At 37.7% G+C, this 9614-nt stretch overlaps 1 long non-coding RNA gene across 1 annotated transcript; it reads left to right on the top strand.

The window, feature by feature from the left end:
* Nucleotides 1-721: 721 nt before the first annotated feature.
* On the top strand, nucleotides 722-2809 carry LOC109167000. Its single transcript, XR_002051772.1, has 3 exons — nucleotides 722-968; nucleotides 1855-1895; nucleotides 2782-2809. It is a non-coding gene; the product is annotated as an uncharacterized LOC109167000 (long non-coding RNA).
* Nucleotides 2810-9614: the final 6805 nt, after the last annotated feature.

The following is a 9614-nucleotide window of genomic DNA, read 5'->3' as shown; positions in this document are numbered from 1 at the left end:
ACCCTATATTTTAGTATTTTACTAGGCTTTAATTTGAAGTTTTTACTTATCTGATACATAATTATTTCCTTTCAAATATTTGTTCACTCCGTGCTGATGTTGAAAGACTAGCCTTCTCAGTTTTTTGGGTATGTTGAGTGTTCTTTGTGTTTATGTCGAGTGTTCTTTGTGTGTGTATATGGATCTATTTTTGCTGAATAAAAATGACTGCCTACTTGTTTTCACTAGATAGATATAGGAAGAACGAAGAAACTAAAACCTGAATATAATATAGGGAAGACTAGGACTCATGAATATAATATATGTCAACTTCATATATGGTTTACACAGAGATATGCATGCTATGGAATAATGGAATGTAGATGGAAAGACATTCAAGAAGCTACGTCGTCCAACTTGTTTGTCTTGATGGTTATATGGTTCAGTTCTTGTTATGTTGAAATTCTACTAACATGGAAAATGGCTTTCCCCTGTTCATATAATTCATACTGCATACTAGCAACTGATATCAATTTTTATTATTGGTAACTGTTACTTCTAATGTTATTCCTTTTTCTTTAATATAAAATTATTTTGCTTATCAATTGTGTAATTCTAGCTATATTTAACTCTTATTTTCATTCACTTCTAAATCTCATGTTTAATATTTCTAAATTTTTATCTTTGTTTGTGTATTTTAATCTCAGCTCATATGGTTTGGATGATGAGAAGTACAAGAATGAGCATATTCAAACATGTACTGCAAATCTTGAGCAGGTTGTAAATAAAGTGTGAGAGTGAATTAGTTACCACAATTCTTGTAAATTTAGCTATCTTTTACATAACAATAATATTAATGTGATAGTTTCTTTGGCAAGCAATCCTTAATTTTCTAATGTGCGTGCCATATTATGTGAAAGATTGCCAGAGCTATATATGATGTTGAGGAGGCAACTTCTACTGCCTTTGATATCATCTTAGGGAACAAGGTAAATGAATGGAATTTCCATCTCTTATACCCCCTTTCTCACAGGATGTGTGTGTGTGTTATATTATTTTATTTTATTTTATTTTCCTTTATTCATTATTGGTTGTCGTGAATGTTGGTCTCCTTATTGATTTAGATGATTAAATCAGAGAAAAAAACATCTTTAATAATATTTCTTCAACTTTTGGTGGCTCATCACCCCTCTAGAAAGTCAACACCCTGCATTTTCTATTTTCCTGTTATCCTTTACTATATTGTATATTATACTGTTTTCACCTTTGGAAATGTGATTCTTGATATAAATGTCGGAAGGGTAGTGGAGAGATTCTTGTTAACTTTGATGATATATGTTCATCTGAGGCATTGTCCAAGAACAAAGATGAAACTGTCAGCTGTACCAAAAAGGGTGTGCTGGGACAGTACCAGATTTGCGGGAAAGAGGTTCCCCGTTGAAATTGGGTAGGTGTAAATTTTGATTTTTATTTAACAGTAGTTGATGGCACATGAAGCAAAGTGAATCTAAGTTCATGCTATAGTTTGCTTTATTGTGCATAAGTAATGGTCTCATCACTAGATGTATATCCACAGCAGTTGCTCACTAGTAGGCTTCTAATAGATGATTCGGTGGTACTTCTTATCCTATTCCTTTATCACATCCTCTTAACAATCCCTCCCCATCCAAGGATGTGAGAAAAAAAAGAGAAGGTTTTTTTTTCTTTGGTTGCCTGAAAGAACTACCTTCAAATCTTCAATGACTAAGTGACTATCTACATGCATGCTTCTTTAAAAGGATGAGATGTACCACATTTAGTTTTCTTGTTTAGAGGTTGCTATTTGTTGAGGAGTTTCTGATGCTAGTACTCTAAGAGTGACTTATATTTTTTCAGATGTTTTGTCATGGAAGTACGAATGACACTAGAGGTTTCAGGTAACATGACATTCAAATAGTCTGTTTTAGAAATTTATGTGTTTTAAGTTGTTTGTACTCACCAAGTTGGATATGCACACTGTAGTTAAAGAACCATTAAGCCATACAATTCCTTGGAAACATCCTTAGTTGTATAGTTAGCCTATTCTTTGATGCATACGTGTACCTAAGTACTATGAATGGTAATGTCAACTTGAAAATTTCAAATGATTTTTAGAAAAACATATTTTTATCCCGGTTGAAAAATTGAAATGATTGAGCTTGTTAAGCAATTATTCTTTGCATAGTGGAGTATCCTTTCCCTGTCTAAGTAGCTTGTTTTCCTCCTATACTATTCTCTTTGTTGTCTTTCAGAACTGCCTTAAAACAAAAATTATTAGGCACGTGGTCAACTAAGAGTCTATGACTGCAGGATTAAAAATGTAAAATGGTGCACTGTTGGATTACAATGGTACTGGTTGTGGGATCTTTGTTTTTGTAGCATTTCAGGCAATTTACCATGGGGTTTCTAAAATCTGAATGTTTTTCCCCTTTTTCTTTTTAATTACTTAAATGCGGGTTATCATTTTTACTATATGAACAATGAAGGATATTTTAAAGTGAGCTAATATCTATAGAAATTTCTGTTTTGTATTATTAATTTATATTAATTGTGAGATTATATATTAGATTATATAGGTTTTGGATGTGGTTGTGATAACATATTTGAGCAGGATATTCTTAGTTGCATACTTTTCCCACTTTTTTGTTTCTTTGTATCAATTCTAGAGCATCGATCAATGGTTCACTTTTATTCTTGTGTAGTGTATAAATACCTCCTCTGTTCGCATTTCATTGCAAATTTATTATATCTATACTAATTTATTTACTCACTTTTTACATGTAGTTCCAACAAGTTGATTATGACAAAGCGGTTATTGATCTGGTGCGTTCAGAATGGGCCGATATTCTATCAAGTTATATAGAGTAGGTATGATTTGACGTTGTAATCATTTAGGCTTGGCTCGTAGAATTGTTTTTTGTAGTATTATGACTTGGATGATGATTCGATTAGAATTGGTAAAGAAAGTATTTTGACTTATTATTTTGAACCTTGCTTAGCTTCCTCAAAATTATGTAACTACACTTGGTCATGGTGAATGGATAAATTGATTTTTTTTATATGATTAAAATTTAAGCAGATTAAAAATGGGTTGAGACAACGGTTAAAAATCGTTGTCTATTTTACAATAGACAACAGTTTATGGGCGTGACTTTTAACAACAGCGATTTCAACAAAACACAATAGACAACCGTTTATAACTGTTGTCTCTTAAAGAAAAGACAACAGTTAAAAAATCGTTGTCTATGTGCATCACTTTTAACAACACCGGTTTCAACAACATTGAATAGACAACGGGTCAAAAACTATTGCCTTTTCTAGAAAAGACAATGGTTAAAAACCGTTGTCTACGTTCGTGACTTTTAACAACACCGATTTCAACAACACTTAATAGACAACGGTTAAAATACCGTTGTCGTTTATAGAAAAGACAACGGTTAAAAACCGTTGTCTATGTGCGTGACTTTTAACAACACCGGTTTCAACAACACTTAATAGACAACGGTTAAAAAACCGTTGTCGTTTCTAGAAAAGACAACAGTTATTAACCGTTGTCTGTGTGCGTGACTTACAACAACACCAGCTTCAACAACACTTAATAGACAATGGTTAAAAAACCGTTGTTGTTTCCATAAAAGACAACGGTTATTAACCGTTGTCTATCTGTGTGACTTACAACAACACCGGCTTCAACAACACTTAATAGACAACGGTTAAAAAACCGTTGTTGTTTCTAGAAAAGACAACGGTTAAAAAACCATTGTCTATGCGCGGGACTTACAACAACACCGGCTTCAACAACAGAAATTATACCCCTACGACAACGGTTATTCACCGTTGTCTATGTGCATTTTTCTTGTAGTGCAAGAACGGTATTCGATTTGTCATGGAAAAGGGTGGAATTCGGTTTTAAGAGGGATAAAGATTCTCAACTTCAAGCAGTTTCTTCGGCTTGACTATTTGATTATAACACTTTGACCAACTGAGGATTATCTTCCTCGATTTTGACGCAATTTAAATCCAAGATTTTTATCGGACTCTCTTCATAAGTTGAAGTCTCATTCATATTTACTACTTCCGGAGGAATCTCTCACGATGAATCACAAACATACTTCTCTGGTATACTCCAATTTCCTGACCAATTTAGATAGCAAAGACAACCTTTAAGTCATTTTTCCCGATTCCTTCCCAGATCTTTCACAGACCGATAATCTCCAACTTGACTTGCTTTTCTTATCGAACTTCATCATTATCTCGGTAAATGAAACTCTTAGCAATAATTCTTGTCCTTCCGGAAATTCAACTTGTTGACCATTCCTGTTATTCCATTAACAATTAGGACACACAACATCACTTTCATCGTTCTATAATTGCAGTCGGTTGTCTATTCTCGTCATCATATGACTTGATGGCTTTATGAATCGAACTTACTTCCTTACTGTACCTTAAAACAATGAGGCCTTAACACTAAATCGTTATTCTTATCTTCTTTAGCATCTTGAGTTTCTGTACTCTTGATCTTACAAAACCTTGTAAGGAGTCCTTTGTATACTCGTAGGTTAACCATTACTGTAAGGAGACTCGATCCATCCTTAATGCTCATCTTAAGACCTTTGTAAGTCCATAGCACAAGCTCCCAACTTGTCCTCTCAGTTTGAATGGTTCTTTGTATTAACCATTTATAGTTGGGTGAAATGCAGAGCTCAACTTTAACCTTGTGCTTAACATAGTTTGCAGTACTCCTCCAAAAGTGTGACGTAAGTCAACATTTCTACCACAGACAACATCTGGAGAAATTCCATGATTCTTTACTCAATGATTCACTTATGACTTTGTTAATTGTTTGGTAGATTCAAATCCCATTCACGGTTGATAACCTTGCAGTCTTCATTAGTCAACCAGCTATAACCCAACTTTGTTCTTTCTTGTCTTAGTTAACAGCAAGTCTTGCATGAAAACTTTGTTGCCGCACAATCCTGCTTTACTTAAGAAAATCCAATAATAGGACCAGTCCTTAAGTTCGCTCCCATCAATCTTAACATCTTTGATAATTCAATCTTCTAACCACAAGCTTAATTAATTCTTGCTCCATTCTTACCACAAAATTCCTTCCTTAACTTAGCCAACGGTAGGTCTCCTTCCTTAATCCGCCTTTTAGGTTGACTCCCGTCGGCCTTAGTCTTTCGACAACTCAACCAGTTGATATTACATAGCTACTTCTTCTTTCCCTTTTACTACCAAAATTCTTCCTTTAAGTCTTTATGTTAGTTATCACTTTCAAAGAATACCGAATGGGGCGTACGGTGTCCTTCTATCGCAATTCACTTCTTTATTTTCCTACACTTCATAGGATTGAACACTTGTGACGTTTCCTTTCATCTTTATCCATCTCATGAGGTCAAGGCTTTTCCTTTCTACTCATCTAAGTCTTCATTAGTTCCGAGCATCACTTCTACTTGTTTCTTCATTCCCTCTTCAAAGGTAGATAGAACTACCATCACACTAACTACCTCAACCTTACATTTCAACCCTTCATGCTCCAAAACTTTTCAAGGTTGACTCATAGTTAATTAAGCTTTGAAGGCTTCCATATCCGATAAAGAAAGCATAACAGAAAACAAAGGGAAAACTCACAGCCTCACCGCAGATCCTAAGATTTCCACAACTTAAGTACTTAAACACTTAGAATCCTTACTTAATGTCTTAAATTCTCATCCTTAAAGCACTAACCTTGGCTCCAACCTGGCTCTGATACCAACTGTAACACCCCACAAATCTAAATGAAATACTAAGCATTAGACTTGGCGAGAATAGGTAAATCAAGTCTAAGTCTGAGATAAACGGCGGAAGCAATAAAGTATAAGTCAGGGTGTTATGCAACACTTAGGTTTACTAGTCCAAGTACACAGGCTAAAACCATAACAAATCCAAAACATAGTACTAATATCAAAGGGTTTACTACATTCCATCAAACATCAAAACATAGCTAACTACACTAGGAGGCTACTCATCCAGCTAAGCGCGCTCGGGAGGGTTCTCTACTCCATACCTGAAAATATTTTAAATAAATTAGCGAATATGCTAAGTAACCCCACTCCAATCTGTAAAGATACATAGATATACATTTGATACTTCAAAATAGTTTTGAGACTTGGGAATACGTAAGTATATCTCTAATCAACTCTAATTCAGTAAATCACGAGGAATGGAATCAAGACCAAGACATACAAGAGATGTACTCATCAATACACAATAAACCACAAGAACGTCAACCGAGAGACTGAATCAACGGGATAATGATAATGGATCAAGAATAATGAACAAGGTAAGACAATCAATCAAGCAACATGGATAGTTCTCATCACGGTTATGCAATCAACATCAACATCAAAGTTCTAAGTCCACAATGGACACAATCAACAATCATACACCGCGGAGTCAATCTCAATGACTCGATTCCAAGGTGAATCAGTGTCGAGGGCTCAAAATCGGCAAGTAACATATCGCGGGGTCAAAGACACGATTCATAGATTCCGCGGGGTTACGAAGACCCAATAGGGATGTCGCGGGGTCACAAAGACCCGATTATGGTTTCGCGGGGTCACAAAAACCCGTGGAGACAGCCCTAAATCCTTAAGTGTATACACCCCTATTGGTTTGTCCAATCCCCAATAAGTATAAATAGGTCCGACAAACCCGATAAGTTTCAACAGGAAGTTCGTAAATACCATCATCCCGAATCTGTAAGAAATCCCCACACTGTCCACCGTACCAGCTCAATCATCACAACCAGAGTTCAATACACAAGGAATCTTAAGAGATAAAGGAATAGATTCAACAAGAAGTGTATTCAACAATGAACAAGCTCAATCAATAACTCAATTCAAGGAATTCTCAATGAAGGATATAACAACAATACATGCTCACAACGATAGTTCAAACGGATATCAAGAGAGAAATACAAGAAGGGTATTCCAAAGGCAATGATTCAACATCAAAGGATTTCAACAAAGTGTCACAACAAATAGATAGGCTCAAGTTAACAACTCAATCAAGAATCAAGCATAGGCTATCACAAGGGGTCATACTAGAATCAAGAAACAACATGCTAATACACAAACCAACAAGTAATCACAAGGGTTCATACGAACATCATAGACTTCATCAATAATCCAACGATAGCAATATTGGATTTTAACCACGATTCACAACTCACAACCTAACCATTGGGTTCATAATACACCGCTCTAGACTTACGAAACATCAATAAATACACGCAATTACACGGGGGACAACAAAACAAGAACCCAACAAACATCGTACCAAAGGGAGGCTCTAGCGGGTGGAAAAGGTCCCGCCGAACTCCCTCGGCGTACCAGTGGGGGGTTTTGGCGGGACCCAAACTACTCGCTGAAACTCCCTCCAGAATCAGCATACCCGGCGGGTGTGCCACTACCCGCCCAAAGTACCCGCTGGTACATAAACTTGTAGAAAAATGTGGACTCGGGAAAAAAAAATACAAAGAATGTGCAATCCAAGTCCAAACTCAACAATACTCTCATCAACAACAAATATGTAACACCCCGTGTTACGACCCCTAAAACCAATTAATCATTGAACCAATTTCCCAAAAGAAAGAATTAAATTACAATAGTTAATTAGGAAAAGGCCCACCATAGTCTGTGGGCCCTCATCTCTAAACCCAACCCCTAGTCCTAAAAGGAATAGAGTTAGCAAGACTATAGTAATTGGACCCTAAGTAAGACTCTTAGATATATAAATAGGGAACATAGGAGGCACCTAGTGTAACACCCCGTGTTACGACCCCTAAAACCAATTAATCATTTAACCAATTATTCAAAGAAAGAATTAAATTACAATAATTAATTAGGAAAAAGGCCCACCATGGTCCGTGGGCCCTCACCCCTGAAACCCAACTCCTAGCCCTAAAAGGAATAGAATTAGCAAGCCTATAATATTAGTTCCTAATTAGGGCTCCTAGATATATAAATAGAGGACATAAGAGTTACCTAGAACCCCCCCCCCCCCCCCCCCCACCACAATAATCCCTCACCACACAAGAAGTTCCAAGAATTCCCCTAGGAGAAATCAAGAAAGAAGAAAGCTTCAAGAAAGACCCTTCATAACCAAGGAAATTAATTAAGGCTAAAAGGTAACCCATGTCTCAACAAAACCTATTTTCATAGCTATGATTCCCCTCTTAGGATTTCCCCCATATTCTTGTGTGTTGATGATTCGTTATAATGATCTTGATAATTGGTGTTATGATTCCATGGGTAATCTTGATGATAAGAGGTTCTTGATGATTATATGGTGTTCTTGGTGCTCTTGATGATTATATGATGTTCTTGATGTTTATATGATATTCCTACCGAATCTTGATATTAGAAGATGAATTGTGTTCTTGTTGATTTAAAAATAATTAGAACCCTAGGTTATATCGTGGAATTCGTATGGTATTATTCTTGGTAGATTGGGTGGGAATTTGCATACTTGGGTGTTGATTATGTGTAGAAAAGCATGATAGGTTATGTGTCGTATGTTTCTTGATTTTGATCCGTTAATTGTCTACTTGTGTTATCAATTGCGTTTGAAAGTGTCTAAGCATGGTTCCGGGTTCCACGGTGGTTCCCGGGGCGTTTAATTGTGAAGAAGAGTCAGTGGGGGGTAGGTGGGGGTAGGGGACCCGCCACCTACCCGCGGCTAAAAGTGGCATCGTCGGCAGCGGGTAGCCGGCGGGCGGGCAGCTGCCCGCCGGGCACCCACTGCCCGGAACAGTTGTCCCCGGCGGGCAGCCGGCGGGTGAACCCTCACCCACCGGCTACCCGCTGGTTTGCACCCCAATTCGGGATTTTGGCTTCCCCGTTTGATGTTCCCCGGACCCCCATGGTGTCCCAACGGACTCCGTCTATCGTGCCTATGTCTAGTTTGATATTTCGGGTACCGTTCGTAGGTTGTATGAGTCTTATATATTGCATGCTAGTTGAATTGGTATCCCGTTGACCTAGGTGAAAGAAGTATGAACCCCTTAGGATTATTCTTAGTATGTGAAGGATCACGCATAGGTTTTGTTATACGTTTTCTCCCCCTTTCCAATGTGTTAATGTGGGTTGCATGTGCTTGTTATGTGTTATGTGTGCATGATACCCCAATTTGGTTGCGATCAAATTGGCTATACGGGCAGTTGGATGGGTTGAGAACCATACTGACTATTGACCAGGCCGGTTGCGATCGGTCAGGTATATAAATATTATATAGGGCTGCGGTCCACCGTTTGGTTGCGATCAAATGGATTATATGGGCAGTCGGATGGGTTGAGAACCACACTGACTGTTAACTGGGCCGGTTGCGATCGGTCAGGTATATAAATATTATATAGGGCTGCGGTCCACCGTTCTACATGAGCTACAGTTCATTTTCCTGGTTGCGGTCAGATGACATACTCTTGGGCTGCGGTTCACTGTTTGGTTGTGATCAAACTATGATGAGCTGCGGTTCATCGGTCGGTTGCGATCGACCCCTCCGTATTGTGAGACGGGGCAGGGTGCTGCGGGGCCGTGTCAGAGCTATATGCGCTGAACCTCATGTGTGGGCAT

The sequence above is a fragment of the Ipomoea nil genome, unplaced genomic scaffold (assembly GCF_001879475.1).
Source record: "Ipomoea nil cultivar Tokyo-kokei standard unplaced genomic scaffold, Asagao_1.1 scaffold3142, whole genome shotgun sequence".
Lineage (NCBI taxonomy): Eukaryota > Viridiplantae > Streptophyta > Magnoliopsida > Solanales > Convolvulaceae > Ipomoea > Ipomoea nil.
The sequence above is the reverse complement of the archived record's forward strand: the minus strand, read 5'-3'. Positions and strand labels throughout refer to the sequence as shown.